General features: G+C 44.8%; 1 long non-coding RNA gene across 5 annotated transcripts; it reads left to right on the top strand.

Annotated features, from left to right (window-relative positions):
* Positions 1 to 3370: 3370 nt before the first annotated feature.
* Positions 3371 to 4551, top strand: LOC148058669 (uncharacterized). 5 transcript variants are annotated; one of them, XR_015709633.1, is made up of 5 exons: positions 3371 to 3434; positions 3503 to 3898; positions 3992 to 4020; positions 4195 to 4241; positions 4308 to 4551. It is a non-coding gene; the product is annotated as an uncharacterized LOC148058669 (long non-coding RNA). The 5 variants fall into 5 exon arrangements; XR_015709632.1 differs by lacking the exon at positions 4195 to 4241; XR_015709629.1 differs by having other exon boundaries at positions 3503 to 4020.
* The last annotated feature ends 13983 nt before the right edge of the window (positions 4552 to 18534 follow it).

Below are 18534 nucleotides of genomic sequence, written 5' to 3'. Positions count from 1 at the left end.
ATGAGGAGACATGAGGACACATGAGACATGACATATGAGACATGAAGACACATGAGGACACATGAGGACACATGAGGAGACATGAGGACGCATGAGACATGACATAAGAGACATGAAGACACATGAGGAGACATGAGGACGCATGAGGAGTCTACAAGAAACTGACGGGCAAAGACGTCGTGTTTGAATTTCCTGAGTTCCAGCTGTGAAGCCTGGAGGAATAAAGTTGTTTTCTCTTCAACAGCCTCTCGTGCTTCGAGTCTCATCGTTCATGACCTCAGCGGCTGAAATAATGTTCTAAACCATCTTCAGGATCTTGTTGCTTCTCCTAAGCTGTTAAACCAGTGGTTCTTAACAGGGGTTCAGAGGTCAAGACACAGTATAATTATGGTATAAATTCATGACACACTTGAGCATCACTGGCCAATCAGTGCTGAGGGGAGTTTAGTGCTCAGTAGTCAAAGTACAACTGTCGTGGTAGTACTAGTGTGATTACTTTGATAATACTCTGAGTTGTAGCAGAAGTCTGAAGTGTAGATGGTGAAGAGGAGAGGAGCCAGTACTGTCCCCTGAGGTGCTCCTGTACTGCACAGTGTCAGACGTGATGTCCTTCAGCCTGACATACTGTGGTCGATCAGTAAGATAATCCAGGAAACCAGACCAGGGTCCACATGCATCTTGTATCAGGGATCCACCACCAGAGCTGTTGCTGATCCAGGGATCCACCTCCAGAGCTGCTGCTGATCCAGGGATCCACCTCCAGAGCTGTTGCTGATCCAGGGATCCACCTCCAGAGCTGCTGCTGATCCAGGATCTTCACCACGTCATCAGATCCTGAGTTCTCTCCAGCACCCCCATGGACCCTCCTACACTCTCCTCTTTTCTCTCACTCTATCCTCCCTCACTCCTCTCCTTATCCATCTGTCTACCCCCCCATCCTTCCTCCCAGCCGGTCAAAGCGGCAGGCCGTCAACAATGAGTCTGGTTCCGCTCCAGGTTTCTGCTTCTAAAAGGAAGTTTTTTTTACTGTTTTTTTAGATTTTGGGATCAACCGTCACTTTTTAGTAATGGGAGAATTATTTCTCTGCACTGTGCGAGTCGTCCCAGAGCCATTGTTCAGCCTGAAGCCAATACGTTTTTAGGTTGAAAAGTTTGCCCCCCTGAAAAAATGTAATGCCCCCCCTTAAATGTTTTTCTGCAGCCGGGTCTGTCAGTGTTATACTAGATCCACTCAGTATAAACTGTTGTCAACATTGAAGTCAAATCATCTCCAGAAATGATACTTTGTGATGAAGTCTTAATGTTAAAAGAGACAAATGTAATAATATCTTTAATGAATCAATTCATGTACATTTATATCAAACCTGCTATTCCCTGCATGATGGGATCAGAAACACTAGAATTCTACTTTCTCGGTACGTTTTAGATTTACAACACATGGACATACAGTAGATCTGACTTAATTATTAAGGTCATGTATGTCATTAATCATTTTTCTACTTAATGACGACATCATTAAAAGTGTGAACTGCAGTCACACTGCAAGTTTATGTCCATAATCCTTAGATATTCTCTCCAAATGAGAACAATTTAACAGAAGAGTTTAACATTACCTTGGCTGTAGTCATGCTCTGTAGACAGAAGCTTCACCTGCACAGGTGATCTCATTAGCTCGTCCTGTCTCTCCACCTGCACGCAAAGCAACTTGTACTCTCTGCTGCCCTCTAGTGTTGCTAAAACGATTTATTATGTCCAATAAACAAACCTACAGAAAGACTTAACAGTGTGGGTCTTTCTTTTTATTTCAAGGGTCCCCATTTTATCTCAAACATCAATATAGCTAATATTTAACACTAATTGGTAAATATCAAACATGTATGCTTCATTACAGTTGAAACAATTGTTCTCTGGTAACAAATATTTATCATTAAACATGTGTGTTCATGTATGATCCATGGCACTCATCATGATGGACAAATATGATGGAAAAACATTCTATTAGTGTCAGTACAGTACACGAGGTTGGAAATCAACGACGCATTTGCGCATGCGTTGTCCACCTACAAGGAGGTTTATAACGGTCAGACGCGGAAGAATCTACGAAACTATCACTGATAGATTCTCAAAAATCATCTGATATTAAATGATCTTTTCTCTCAAGGATAAGGATGTTGAAGGAGTGACGTCACAGTGTCCACTGTTGAAGGATAAGGATGTTGAGTGTCCAGCTGGAAGGAGCACAGGTACATGTTGTGGTTTATTAAAGTCTCTTTTCATTTTATTGACATCGGTAAATGTAACGCTAAGTTTAAGTGAAGGTATCAAGACCTGTCGCCCTTCCCAGCTATCTTCTAAATAATCCACGGAGGAAAAATTCAGAAAAAAAAGTCTTATATAGATCCAGAGCGGTCCGTAATAGGAACAAAAAAACAAAACAGGCACTTGGGGCGAAGGCAGGGCACTTCTGGAGATCGGGGTCCCAACAGCAACTAAAACAAAAAGACAAAAGGACTCACTTGAGTAAATAAAAGTGCTGACAACGTCAGGAGTATCCAAAGGATTATCCAGTTGTGATTCAAAGGCGAGGAGCGAGATCGAAAGGACAGCCAACCTGGTCTGGAAACGCAATACTCTGGCGAGTTCTTCCGGGTAGAGACGCTCCTTATCAATGGGAAGAACCCGCCACTCCATCATCCCCAGCCGCGCACCTGCCAGCGTCTGTCACTCAAAACACAGGACACATGAAAACGGAAAACCACCTTCAAAATAAAACAAAAGAACATAAGCATGACACTTGTATGTTGATTCTATCAAATGTATTCTGCCTATTTTAAATGTTTACCTTTTTTCTTATAAGAGTAACTGTCAGGAGTCTTGATGTAAAACGTCACTCAAATGTGTCATTTATTTATTTCTCTCACAGGATTCAGAGTCAATGTTCATTGCACAGAATTTCCATCTCCGTCCTGCACTGTCTGTGATGATGGAACTTACATGGACAAATTGAACCGAGAGAAACATGGTTTCAAGTGTCTCGTCTGAACTGAAGGTAAAGTTTGTTCTTCACTAGAATGATGAGTTGGTCAGTATGTAGATGTGATGTAGAATTTGTTATTGACTAACAGGACTGAGAGAGATCAGATCCTGTACCTTCACAGCAAACACCAAGTGTGAACCTCTGGAGGGTTTTTTCTGTGTGGACGGCTCAGTGGACACATGTGTGGCAGCACAGCAACACTCCACATGTGAACCAGGACAGTTCATCATCAGAGCAGGCGAGTTTCACATCCAACATGTGAAATGCAAGAGTGCAGAAACTATAAGACACACACAATGTTCTTCACAGGAACGTCCTCCACAGACACTGAGTGTGGAACCTGCAGTGAAGGAACATTTTCAAATGGAACGTTCACGTCATGTCAGGATCACAAACAGTGAGTGAAGCTTCACAAATGTTTGCTCCAGATGTTTTCTTCTAAACTGTCTCCACTTGTCTTTGTAGATGTTCAACATATCTACAGGGGCGACATAGCTCAGATGGTAGAGTGGTTGCCTGCAGTCCAAAAGGTTGCAGGTTCAATCCCAGCTCCAGACAAGCTTGTGTCGTTGTGTCCCTGAGCAAGACACTTCACCCTGATTGCTCCTGATGGTGAACTTGGCGCAAGTGTGCATGCCTACTCCCATCAGTATGTGTGAATGGTTGAATTTCCCCTCGCGGGACTAATAAGGGATTCTAAAAAAAAAAATTAAAAAAAATATCTACGAGAAGGAACTATTTCTTCTGACTCTGTATGTCGAGAAGGTTTGACACCAGGAGAAGTGGCTGGAATTATTGTTGCTGTGATCGTTCTACTGATCACATGTTCTGTAGTTTATTGGTATAAAAAAAGAAAAAGAGGTAAAAAACAAATGCATTCATAAAAATCACATTATTATATTGATTTGTGTTTATCTGGAGTCATTTCCTTGAATTATTTTTCTCCTTAACCAGATCGAAAAGAGTTCAAGAGAAGAAGGAAGGTATGTAAGAATGTGTTTTAGTCATTTATCAAAGTGATTTAATGTTTAAATGTAATGTTGATTAATTTTGCAAATGTCATCACTTGTACAATTAAAATGAATGTCAATTTTGGTTTAATATCTTCAGCACTGCAGTATTTGTGCATCAGAGAAACGATCATTATTTCTTATTAGGAGGTGGCAGTGGGAATGAATGAATGTATGGATTCAACGGAGCATCCGTGAGAATTTCAATTAGTTTGAGCTTTTTTTTTAATCTAAACTGACTTATTTTTTTCTTGTCTTAGATCAATTTATTCATCTGAGAATAAGTCCGATGAAGTGGAACATGTTCCACTGATGGTAGAACCCGGGGAAGACCCAGAACACACTGAAGAAGCATGTTCCTCCACTGGGCTGGAAACACAGGGGGGTCCTCCAGAAAGAGCTGGACGATGTAACTGGGGAGAAGAAAGTATGGACCTCTCTGCTGAAGCTGCTGCCCCCGTGACAAGAATCCAGATAAACAGACCAGAGATAGCAGACGTTGAATATGAACTAATTGGACACGAGGATATTAAAGTAGATTGTTCAGTCATTCAATAGAATGTTTGAGTTTTATACAACATGAAAAATGTGTTCATAAATGATCTGTTCAGTGAACATAACATATTTCTGGCTGTTTTCATTTGCCTGTGTGTGTAGCTTAGTCTGTGATATAGAAAACAGTTTCTGTCAAAGCTTTCATTAATCTCATAAATGGCTGATCAGTTAAACATCAGCCAGGTTTGAGGATGTACTTCACTCCACAGCCGTCAGTGTTGCTTGTTCTTTCACTGCCCTTTTTGTGAGGTCACCAAATTCAGACCAGCACAGATGGACAAAACCCAACAGCACATACAAAGCCACTTGAGAAAGGCAATCATCATGGAGGTGTGTACAGTATATGTTTAGTTAGTTCCTCGTATATTGCATCATAAAAGTCTAACCGTTTACATTTTTATGTTTGACAGACTATCCGATACACAGATGTGGGCTGCAGACCAGAACCTCACGTCCATTGTCATGTGCGTGTCAATGTGTGTCAATGCGCGCGCGTGTGTCAATGTGCGTCAATGCTTGCGCGCGTGTCAATGTGCGTCAATGCTTGCGTGCGTGTCAATGCGTGTGCGTGTGTCAATATGCGCGCGCGTGTCAATGTGCGTCAATGCTTGCGCGCGTGTCAATGTGCGTCAATGCGCGCGTGCGTGTCAATGTGCGTCAATGCGCCCGTGCGTGTCAATGCGTGTGCGTGCGTCAATATGCGCGCGAGTGTCAATGTGCGTCAATGCTTGCGCGCGTGTCAATGTGCGTCAATGCGCGCGCGTGTGTCAATGTGCGTCAATGCTTGCGCGTGTCAACACACGCACGCACACATTAAACAAATGCGCACACCCACATTAAAGGTAAGGTAAGGTAAGGTAAGGTAAAACTTTATTGATCCCTCAGGAGGTCTCCTTTGGGAAATTGTTTTTTTACAATAGCCAGCAATTTTTCATAAACAATAAAAAATAATACATAAAAAATAAAATAAGAAGAACATAAAGAGGAAGAACAAGATGACACAATCTAAGTCTAAAGACAAAGACAAAGAACATAGGTCAAGGAAAGAAAAACAACAAAGACAAAGATACAAAGACTAACATGGAACAGAACATCCAGATACTCTCACTCCACTCCTGCCCCCGAACTCAGAATTGTACAATTTAATAGCCCGAGGGATGAATGAGTCCCTGAGTCTATTTGTTTTGCACCTGGGTAGGAGCATTCGTGCACTCATTCTGCTTCTCTGCTCACTGATGACAGTGCTGAGAGGATGACTGTCATCGTCCATGATGGACAGTAGTTTGTTCAATGATCTCCTCTCAGCAACTGTCACCAGTGAGTCCAGCTTCATTCCAACCACAGAACCAGCCCTCCCGATCAACCTGTCCAACCTGTTGACACTCCTCTTGGACACATTTCCACCCCAACACACCACAGCATAGAACAGGACACTGGCCACCACAGACTGGTAGAACATGCAGAGGAGCTTCTTGCAGATGTTAAATGAACGAAGCCTCCTCAGAAAGTACAGTCTACTCTGAACCTTCTTATACACATGGTCTGTGTTGCAGGACCAGTCCAGTTTACTGTCCATCCACACACCGAGGTACTTATAGTTGTCCACTATCTCCACCTCGTCGCCTCTGATGGACACTGGACGTGGCTTTGTCCTGGACCTCCCGAAATCCAAGACCAGCTCCTTGGTTTTTGAGGTGTTCAGCTGCAAGTGGTTCCTCTCACTCCAGTCCACAAAGTCACGTATCAGACTCCTGTACTCGTCTTCGCTATTGTCCCTGATGCATCCAACAATGGCAGTGTCGTCAGCATACTTCTGGACGAGACTCAGCTCTGAGTTGTAGCAGAAGTCTGAAGTGTAGATGGTGAAGAGGAGAGGGGCCAGTACTGTCCCCTGAGGTGCTCCTGTACTGCACACCATAGTGTCAGACTTGATGTCCTTCAGCCTGACATACTGTGGTCGATCAGTAAGATAGTCCGTAATCCAGGAGACCAGACCAGGGTCCACATGCATCTTAGTCAGTTTGTCCTGCAGCAGAGTGGGTTGGATAGTGTTGAAGGCACTAGAAAAGTCCAGGAACAGGATTCTCACTGAACCGCTTCCTTTATCCAAGTGGGAGTAGGTCCGATGCAGGAGGATAAACAAACGCGCACGCACACATAAAACACACGCATGCATACACAGACATGCACTGACAAACGCACACACACACGGTAACATGCAAACATAAAACACACGCACGCACGCACACATAAAACAAACACGGATTTTATAGGTTTGTTTGTGATGTGTAGTTATGCGTTTGTGTGCATGTCATTGGTGTGTGTGCGCATGTGTCAGTGTGTGTCTGCGTGTGTGTGTTTTATGTGTGCATGTCACCGTGTGTGTGCGTGTGTCAGTGCATGTCTGTGTGTGCATGCGTGTGTTTTGTGTGCGTCCGCGTTTGTTTTATGTGTGCGTGCGTGCGTGTGTTTTATGTGTGCATGTCACATGAAACAAATGCGCGCACGCACACATAAAACAAATGCGCGCATGCACACATAAAACAAATGCGCGCATGCACACATAAAACAAATGCGCGCACGCACACATAAAACAAATGCGCGCACGCACACATAAAACAAATGCGCGCACGCACACATAAAACAAATGCGCGCATGCACACAAAACAAATGCGCCCATGCACACATAAAACAAATGCGCGCACGCACACATAAAACAAATGCGCGCACGCACACACAAAACAAATGCACAAGAGCACACAAAACAAATGCGCGCGCACCGATAAAACAAATGCACACGCACACAACACACGCACGCACACATAAAACAAACGCGCACGCACACACACTCCCTACGACTAGTGCTGAGCAGAGTGGCTGCTGCGGGTTTGAAGCTGCACCCTGACAAGTGTCACTTCTTAAGGCGAGAGTTAGTGCGTGTGTGTGTCAATGTGCGTCAATGCGTGCGCGTGTGTCAATGTGCGTCAATGCGCGCGCGTGTGTCAATGTGCGTCAATGCTTGCGCGCGTGTCAATGTGTGTCAATGCGCGCGCGTGTGTCAATGTGCGTCAATGCTTGCGCGCGTGTCAATGTGCGTCAATGCGCGCGTGAGTGTCAATGTGCGTCAATGCGCCCGTGCGTGTCAATGCGTGTGCGTTTGTCAATATGCGCGCGCGTGTCAATGTGCGTCAATGCTTGCGCGCGTGTCAATGTGCGTCAATGCGCCCGTTCGTGTCAATGCGTGTGCGTGCGTCAATGCTTGCGAGTGTCAATGTGCGTCAATGCGCGCGCGTGTGTCAATGTGCGTCAATGCTTGCGCGCGTCTCAATGTGCGTCAATGCGCACGTGCATGTCAATGTGCGTCAATGCGTGCGTGTGTGTCTATGTGCGTCAATGCGCGCGTGCGTGTCAATGTGCGTCAATGCGTGCGCGCGTGTCAATGTGCGTCCATGCATGTGTGGTTATGCGTTTGTGTGCATGTCACTGGTGTGTGTGCGCATGTGTCAGTGTGTGCGTGCGTGTGCGTGCGTGTGTGTTTTATGTGTGCATGTCACCGTGTGTGCGTGCGCGTTTGTTTTATTTGTGCGCGTGCCTATTTGTTTTGTGTGTGCGTGCGCGCGCGCGTTTGTTTTATGTGTGCGCGCGCATTTGTTTTATGTGTGCGCGTGCGTATTTATTTTATAGGTTTGTTTGTGATGTGTAGTTATGCGTTTGTGTGCATGCCACTGGTGTGTGTGCGCATGTGTCAGTGTGTGTGTGCGTGCGTGTGTGTGTTTTATGTGTGCATGTCACCGTGTGTGTGCGTGTTTCACTGACACACGCACACACACGGTGACATGCACACATAAAACACACACACGCACGCACACACACACTGACACATGCGCACACACACCAATGACATGCACACAAACGCATAACTACACATCACAAACAAACCTATAAAATGAATAAAACAAATGCGCGCGCTCACACATAAAACAAATGCGCGCATGTCACATAAAAAAATGCGCGCACGCACACAAAACAAATGCGCGCACGCACACATTAAAGAAATGCGCACGCGCACACAAAACAAATGCGCAAGAGCACACAAAACAAATGCGCGCGCACAGATAAAACAAATGCACACGCACACAACACACGCACACACACATTAAACAAATGCGCACACCCACATTAAACAAACGCGCACGCACACATAAAACACACGCATGCATACACAGACATGCACTGACAAACACACACACACACGGTGACATGCAAACATAAAACACACGCACGCACGCACACATAAAACAAACGCGGATTTTATAGGTTTGTTTGTGATGTGTAGTTATGCGTTTGTGTGCATGTCATTGGTGTGTGTGCTGAAGACATATTCTAAATTAATTTCCGATAGGTGTATCCATTGATGAGTTGAATGTATGTCCTTTGTGTAATCAACTGTTAAACATTGATAATGTCATCTCTCATTCAGATCTTGAACATCCTGTGTTGTGTTTTACGACCGCTCCCTTCCTCACAGCAGGGGTTATGAAGTTTCAGGGCTCAGGGGCTCTGGCCAACTGTGTCTTAACTTTTATGGCCCTTGGTGACATGGCGTAAAGGTGACTGTGAAGATAACATACTGTATGTATTGGGGGAGGAAGGATAAAGCCACGGTAACAAATGTTGTGATTGTTTAGACAAGGATGTTCCCGACTTTTGAAGTATCAAGACACAGAATTTAGGGCCCTCGAACCTGGTTGGAGATAACAGGTGTGAAGGAGGTCAGGAGATTCTTTGTTTAGAGTAGTGATCAGATCAAACAACATCTGTTGTTCATTATGGAGTCAGATTTGGTTCTGGGAGTGTCTTGAGTGTCTTGGCTTTAAAAGACGAGACGATCTAAAGATTAAGTGCCACTCTCTGGGAGGACCTGGGTGAGCCAGGATGACTGACAGAGACTGGACCAAGCGCTGGAACTGTGGTATTTCTGAACAATTTGAATAATTTGTATTTCTTTGTTTAACTGTTGTATTTAAGGTCTTGTAAGGCCTACTTTGGTAATCATACTTTGTTATTAATAAATTGACTGTCTTAATTCTAAAATGTCACTCTTCCTTGGATCAAACGAATGCGCAGAACTCATTAGACAGGAAAGAGATTTGAGTTCCTTTAGTGCGCATGTGTCAGTGTGTGTCTGCGTGTGCGTGCGTGTGTGTGTTTTATGTGTGCATGTCACCGTGTGTGTGCGTGTGTCAGTGCATGTCTGTGTGTGCATGCGTGTGTTTTGTGTGCGTCCGCGTTTGTTTTATGTGTGCGTGCGTGCGTGTGTTTTATGTGTGCATGTCACATGAAACAGATGCGCGCACGCACACATAAAACAAATGCGCGCATGCACACATAAAACAAATGCGCGCATGCACACATAAAACAAATGCGCGCATGCACACATAAAGCAAATGCGCGCATGCACACATAAAACAAATGCGCGCACGTCACATAAAACAAGTGCGCGCACGCACACATAAAACAAATGCGCGCACGCACATATTAAAGAAATGCGCACGCGCACACAAAACAAATGCGCAAGAGCACACAAAACAAATGCGCGCGCACAGATAAAACAAATGCACACGCACGCACACATTAAACAAATGCGCACACCCACATAAAACAAACGCGCACGCACACATAAAACACACGCATGCATACATAGACATGCACTGACAAACGCACACACACACGGTGACATGCAAACATAAAACACACGCACGCACGCACACATAAAACAAACGGATTTTATAGGTTTGTTTGTGATCTGTAGTTATGCGTTTGTGTGCATGTCATTGGTGTGTGTGCGCATGTGTCAGTGTGTGTCTGCGTGTGCGTGCGTGTGTGTGTTTTATGTGTGCATGTCACCGTGTGTGTGCGTGTGTCAGTGCATGTCTGTGTGTGCATTCGTGTGTGTGTTTTATGTGTGCATGTCACCGTGTGTGTGCGTGTGTCAGTGCATGTCTGTGTGTGCATGCGTGTGTTTTGTGTGCGTCCGCGTTTGTTTTATGTGTGCGTGCGTGCGTGTGTTTTATGTGTGCATGTCACATGAAACAAATGCGCGCACGCACACATAAAACAAATGCGCGCATGCACACATAAAACAAATGCGCGCATGCACACATAAAACAAATGCGCGCACGCACACATAAAACAAATGCGCGCGCGCGCACACAAAACACACGGATGCATACACAGACATGCACTGACACACGCACACTCCCCCATGTCATGAGGGAAGTTGGGGGGCCAGCAGTATTTCATGGGCGGTCCCACAAATGCGCACGAGCACACATAAAACAAATGCGCTTGCACACATAAAACAAATGCACATGCACAAAAAAAAGGCACATGCACACAACACACGCACGCACACATAAAACAAATGCGCACACCCACATAAACAAACGCGCAGGCACACATAAAACACACGCATGCATACACAGACATGCACTGACAAAACAAAATAGGTTTGTTTGTTTTATTTATTTTATAGGTTTGTTTGTGATGTGTAGTTATGCGTTTGTGTGCATGTCACTGGTGTGTGTGCGCATGTGTCAGTGTGTGTCTGCGTGTGCGTGCGTGTGTGTGTTTTATGTGTGCATGTCACCATGTGTGTGTGCGTGTGTTAGTGCATGTCTGTGTATGCATCCGTGTGTTTTGTGCGCGCGCGCGCATTTGTTTTATGTGTGCGCGCACGCATTTGTTTTATGTGTGCGCGCGCGCATTTTTTTATGTGTGCGTGCGCGTTTGTTTTATGTGTGCGTGCGCGCATTTGTTTCATGTGACATGCATACATAAAACACATGCACGCACACATAAAACAAACGCGGACGCACACATCAAAAAAACGCGCACGCACACCTAAAACACACGCATGCACACACAGACATGCACTGACACACGCACACACACACGGTGACATGCACACATAAAACAAACGCGGACGCACATAAAACAAACGCGGACGCACACAAAACAAACGCGCACGCACACATAAAACACACGCATGCATACATAGACATGCACTGACAAACGCACACACACACGGTGACATGCAAACATAAAACACACGCACGCACGAACACATAAAACAAACGCGGATTTTTTTTAGAATAGAATAGAATAGAAAAGCTTTATTCATCCCCAGAGGGGAAACACACTTTCACAACAGCGCAGATTAAAAAAAATATATATAGGTTTGTTTGTGATGTGTAGTTATGCGTTTGTGTGCATGTCACTGGTGTGTGTGCGCATGTGTCAGTGTGTGTCTGCGTGTGCGTGCGTGTGTGTGTTTTATGTGTGCATGTCACCGTGTGTGTGTGCGTGTGTCAGTGCATGTCTGTGTGTGCATGCGTGTGTTTAATGTGTGCGTGCGCGTTTGTTTTGTGTGCGTCCGCGTTTGTTTTATGTGTGCGTGCGTGCGTGTGTTTATGTGTGCATGTCACCGTGTGTGTGGGCGTGTGTCAGTGCATGTCTGTGTGTGCATGCGTGTGTTTTAGGTGTGCGTGCGCGTTTCTTTTATGTGTGCGTCCGCGTTTGTTTTATGTGTGCGTGCGTGTGTTTTATGTGTGCATGTCACCGTGTGTGTGTGCGTTTGTCAGTGCATGTCCGTGTACGCATGCGTGTGTTTTATGTGTGCGTGCGCGTTTGTTTTATGTGGGTGTGCGCATTTGTTTAATGTGTGCGTTCGTGCACAGTAAATTTCCAAGTGTCAAAAAGGAAGTGTTAATGTATTTTAACTATTTCATAGACTGGTTTAACTCTTCCAGATGTAACACAACAACAACAGGTGTAAAACGTGGCTCCTCCCCCTGCAGTGCTGTTGTCAATATCCAGAGTTAAAACCCAGGTGTTATTTATTCAGTGTAAAAAGTGAATGAACACTGTCAAGGGTCAATTTAACAATATTCAGTGTTAATATCTTAATATGCTCCGCCCATTTCAAATGATCCAGAAGTTTCTAGAGTAATTGGACCTCATGGACCACCGCCATGTTTCCATTGGTAAAGACTGTGGTAAGTCTCTCCATCTGCTGACTTATATTTAAATGAATTAAACGATTTATACAATTGTATTCACCGTGACTGTACTACCATTCGCTTTTTAGACTTCTAATGTAGATGAATTGCTATGTGGTTCACCAACATTAAGTTACATTCTATTACTTGTAATGCGGTACAGTTAACCTGCGCAGTGAACACCACGTGTAGACACTTGTAACCAATACCACTATGGATTATTGTGTATATTCGGTTTATGGTGCTCGCTCAAAACAACAGATGTATATGCTGTCTGTACATGCGCGCGCCAGTAAGTACGGTAGTTCATTCCCGCGCCACTCCCCCTCTGTCAGGCTTTAGTTTTTAGTAATGTAACCCAGCCGTTTATTTGTCGTTTTATGTTTCAATTATTTTCACTGGAAGTATATAATTAAACCCAGTTGTTATTTTCGTGTTTTATGTTTTATTACTTTTCAATGCATGTATCGCATTAAGACACTGTCGCTTTAAGACGGCCATTGTTTTTTACCTGCGTTCCACGGATGAGACGTGTGGTGTTCAGATGCTTCAGCGGCTCAGAGACTGAGACACGTGTAAGTAAGTAAGTAAGTAAGTAATATTTATTTATATAGCGCTTTTCGAGACCAGGGTCACAAAGCGCTTTAACAATCAAAAACAATACTCAAAACAGTACATACTTCAAAGATCAAGACAACACCGAGAACAACAAGTTCGAGAAATTCAAGGAAAAGCCTGAACAAATAGAAACGTCTTAAGATGTTTCTTAAAGGAGTCAGTAGACTCCATCAAGCGCAAAGAGAGAGGAAGATTGTTCCAAAGCTTAGGAGCAACAGCCTGAAAAGATTTCTCTCCTCTGGTCCTGAGCCGTGTGCGTGGAACCATCAGTAGATTCTGATCCACAGACCTCAGAGACCGAGCTGGGGTGTAAGGCTGGATCAGATCAGTGATGTAAGGAGGAGCCTGACCATGAATAGCTCTGAAAGTAAGAACCAGAATTTTAAAGTTGATCCTGAAAGAAACTGGAAGCCAGTGAAGAGTTTTAAGGATCGGAGAAATGTGAGTTCTCCTACTTGAGCGGGTCAGAATTCTCGCTGCAGAGTTCTGAATCAACTGCAGACGAGACAGCTCCTTCTTGTTAAGACATGAAAACAAACTGTTACAATAGTCCAGACAAGAAGAAACAAACGCATGGATTACAAGCTCCAGATCATGTTGTGACAACATTTTCCTAAGTTTAGAGATTTTTCTCAGTTGAAGGAAACAGTTTCTGGTCAGTTTTCTGCAGTGTTGAACAAGAGACATGTCTTTATCAAATACAACACCCAGGTTTCTCAGGCTCAGTTTGACAGACTGACCTAAGTCACCCAAGTACTGACTCAACCCTGGAATCTTATCATCAGGAGCAATCACCAGAGTTTCAGTTTTGTCCACATTAAGCTGTAAAGTGTTTTCACTCAGCCATTGTTTGATTTCTAGCAAACAATTGACTAAGCTGTTCAGCCTTTGGGGCTCAGTTGGGTCAAAAGAGCAGTAGAGCTGGATGTCATCAGCAAAAATGTGATAAGAAACATCTGGAAATCTCTGAATGATTTTACCAAGGGGAATCAAGTACAGCAAAAACAATAAAGGACCCAGAACAGAACCTTGAGGGACTCCACACAACAGATCTGCCGATTCAGACCTCATTTGATTGGCAGATACACTAAAACTGCGCCCAGAAAGGTAAGATGAGAACCATTCTAACACAGACCCAGACAGTCCCACTTCATCCCTTAGTCTTCTCAGCAGGATCTGGTGATCAACTGTGTCAAAGGCTGACGACAGATCCAAGAGAACCAGAACAGTGAATTTACCAGAGTCAGCCGACATCATGATGTCACTGGACACTTTCAATAAAGCTGTCTCCGTAGAGTGATGTTTACGGAAGCCAGACTGAAACTTCTCATGGATGTCGCTCTGATCCAGGAACAAAGACAGCTGCTCGGACACCACCTTCTCCAAGATCTTGGACAAGAAAGGGAGCTTAGAAATAGGCCTGAAATTACTGAGGTCAGTTGGGTCTAAGCCTGGTTTTTTGAGCAGAGGCTCCACAATGGCATGTTTAAATGCATTGGGAAAAACCCCTGTGGAAAGGGAGAGGTTCACCATATTGGTAACCCAGGGGCCAATTACATCAAATACTTTGATAAAAAGCCTACAAGGAAGGACGTCATCTGAGCAAGAGGAGGGTTTCATCTTGTTCACTAGTGCCGAAATATCACCCAAAGATACAGCAGTGAAGGATGACCAAGAGGAGGAGATGGGCTCAGAGACAGTAGGGGTTCCCAACAAAGGGGGAGAGATTTTCTCTTTGATCAATTTAATTTTGTCAATGAAAAATCTCAACAATGCATTGCTGTCAGCTTCACAGAAGACCGGCGTGATTTGAGGAGCAGGAGACACGAGAGAATTAATCGTGTCAAACAAAACTTTGGGGTTTTTCCTATTTTCTGCTACCAGTTTTCTGATGTAATCAGATCTAGCAGTTTCTACCATCTCATTGTAAGAAGTCAACAGATCCCTGAGGTGAAGTCTGTGCACCTCAAGTTTAGTAGACTTCCAGAGACGCTCAGTCTTTCGACAAAGTCTCTTCAGACTCAGGAGATCTTTATTTGTCCAAGGGCACCGTTTTTTATGAATTTTCAAGTTCGATTTAACAGGTGCCACTTGATCCAGTATTTCAACACAATGATCAGTGTAACAGTGAATCAAACTGTCCACATCTGGACAGTCATCAAAGGAAAGACGGTCAAACATAGCAGAAAAACTGTCTGCAGTATCGGCTGAGATGACACGCCTCTGAGACTTAACTTTCAAAGGCTTAGGTTCAGGGATGAAGTCCAGGTTGAACAAGACAAGAGAATGATCACTCAGATGGACATCATGTACAGATACATTAGAAATGTTCAGGCCAAGAGTAAAAACTAAGTCTAAAATGTGGCCTTTTTGATGAGTGGGTTCAGAAACATGTTGCTCAAAATTAAAGGCTTCAGTTAAAGTTAAAAGTTCTTTAGCAGAACACGATGTGACGTCATCAACATGAAGATTAAAGTCTCCAAGAATAAGAACAGATTCCATCTGAATAATGGAAGATAAGAAGTCACTAAAGTCTTTCAAGAACACCGCCGCAGGACCAGGCGGACGGTAGATTGACACACAATAGAAAGGTCTTGTAGAACCAACCAAGATCATCTGAGACTCAAAAGAAGTGAATTCCTGTGTCTGAATCACTTTGCAAGAACAACTCTCCCTAAAAACAGTAGCAAGACCTCCTCCACGACCAGAGAGGCGAGGCTTCCCCAGGACAGCGCTCCCTACTGGACAGAGTTCGTTCAGATGAATAAACTCTTCCTCTCTCTGCCAAGTCTCAGAAAGACATAATAAATCCAAATTAACTCTTGTGAAAAGATCATTAAGAATAAAGGATTTATTAGTAATGGAGCGAACATTAAGAAGTCCCACATTCAGCACAGATGACGTCACTGACGACGTCACTGACAGGCGCGCAGAGCGGGATCTTTTGAAGCGAACAAATGAGGACACATGAGGAGACACGAGGACACATGAGGACACATGAGGACACATGAGGAGACATGAGGACACATGAGACATGAAGACACATGAGGAGACATGAGGACACATGAGGACACATGAGGACACACGAGGACACACGAGGACACATGAGACACGAGGACACATGAGGAGACATGAGGACACATGAGGACACATGAGGAGACACGTGGACACATGAAACATGAGGACACATGAGGAGACATGAGGACACATGACACATGAGGACAAATGAGGACACATGAGGAGACACGAGGACACATGAGGACAGATGAGGACATATGAGGAGACATGAGGACACATGAGGACAAATGAGGAGACACGAGGACACATGAGGAGACATGAGGACACATGAGACATGAAGACACATGAGGAGACTTGAGGACACACAAGGACACATGAGGAGACATGAGTACACATGAGGAGACATGAGGACACATGAGACATGAAGACACATGAGGAGACATGAGGACACATGAGGAAACACGAGGACACACAAGGACACATGAGGAGACATGAGAACACATGAGGAGACATGAGGACACATGAGGACACATGAGGAGACATGAGGACACATGAGACATGAAGACACATGAGGAGACATGAGGACACATGAGGACACACGAGGACGCATGAGACATGAGAAGACATGAGACATGAGGACAAAAGAGGAGACATGAGGACACATGAGAACACATGAGGAGACATGAGGACACATGAGGAGACATGAGGACACATGAGACATGAAGACACATGAGGAGACATGAGGACACACGAGGACACACGAGGACACATGAGACATGAGGACACATGAGGAGACATGAGGAGACATGAGACATGAGGACACATGAGGACACATGAGGAGACATGAAGACACATGAGGACACATGAGGACACATGAGGAGACATGAGGACACATGAGGACACATGAGACATGAAGACACATGAGGACACATGAGGAGACACAAGGACACATGAGGAGACACGAGGACACATGACACATGAGGACACATGAGGAGACATGAGGACACATGAGGACATATGAGGACATATGAGGAGACACGAGGACACATGACACATGAGGACAAATGAGGACACATGAGGAGACACGAGGATACATGAGGACACATGAGGACATATGAGGACACATGAGGACACATGAGGAGACACGAGGACACATGAGGAGACACGAGGACACATGACACATGAGGACACATGAGACACGAGGACACAAGACACATGAGGACACAAGAGGAGACATGAGGACACATGAGACACGAGGTCACATGAGGACATATGAGGACACATGAGGAGACACGAGGACATATGCGGAGACATGAGGACATATGAGGACACATGAGGAAACATGAGGAGACATGAGGACACATGAGGAGACATGAGGACACATGAGGACACATGAGACATGAAGACACATGAGGAGACATGAGGAAACATGAGGACACACGAGGAGACATGAGGACACATGAGGAGACAAGAGGACACATGAGACATGAAGACACATGAGGAGACATGAGGACACATGAGGACACACGAGGACACACAAGGACACATGAGGAGACATGAGAACACATGAGGAGACATGAGGACACATGAGGACACATGAGGAGACATGAGGACACATGAGACATGAAGACACATGAGGAGACATGAGGACACATGAGGACACACGAGGAGACATGAGGACACATGAGGAGACATGAGTACACACGAGGACACATGAGGAGACATGAGACATGAGTACACATGAGGAGACATGAGGACACATGAGAACACATGAGGACACATGAGGAGACATGAGGACACATGAGACATGAAGACACATGAGGACACATGAGGACACATGAGGACACATGAGGACACACGAGGACACACGAGGACACATGAGACACGAGGACACATGAGGAGACAGGAGGAGACATGAGTACACACGAGGACACATGAGGAGACATGAGACATGAGTACACATGAGGAGACATGAGGACACATGAGAACACATGAGGAGACATGAGGACACATGAGGAGACATGAGGACACATGAGACATGAAGACACATGAGGAGACATGAGGACACATGAGGACACACGAGGACACACGAGGACACATGAGACATGAGGACACATGAGGAGACATGAGGACACATGAGGACATATGAGGACACATGAGTAGACACGAGGACATATGCGGAGACATGAGGACACATGAGGACATATGAGGACACATGAGGACACATGAGGACACA

Source organism: Callionymus lyra, unplaced genomic scaffold, assembly GCF_982586985.1.
Source record: "Callionymus lyra unplaced genomic scaffold, fCalLyr1.hap1.1 HAP1_SCAFFOLD_49, whole genome shotgun sequence".
NCBI classification, from domain to species: Eukaryota; Metazoa; Chordata; class Actinopteri; order Syngnathiformes; family Callionymidae; genus Callionymus; species Callionymus lyra.
This window is presented reverse-complemented; position numbering and strand designations above follow the sequence as displayed.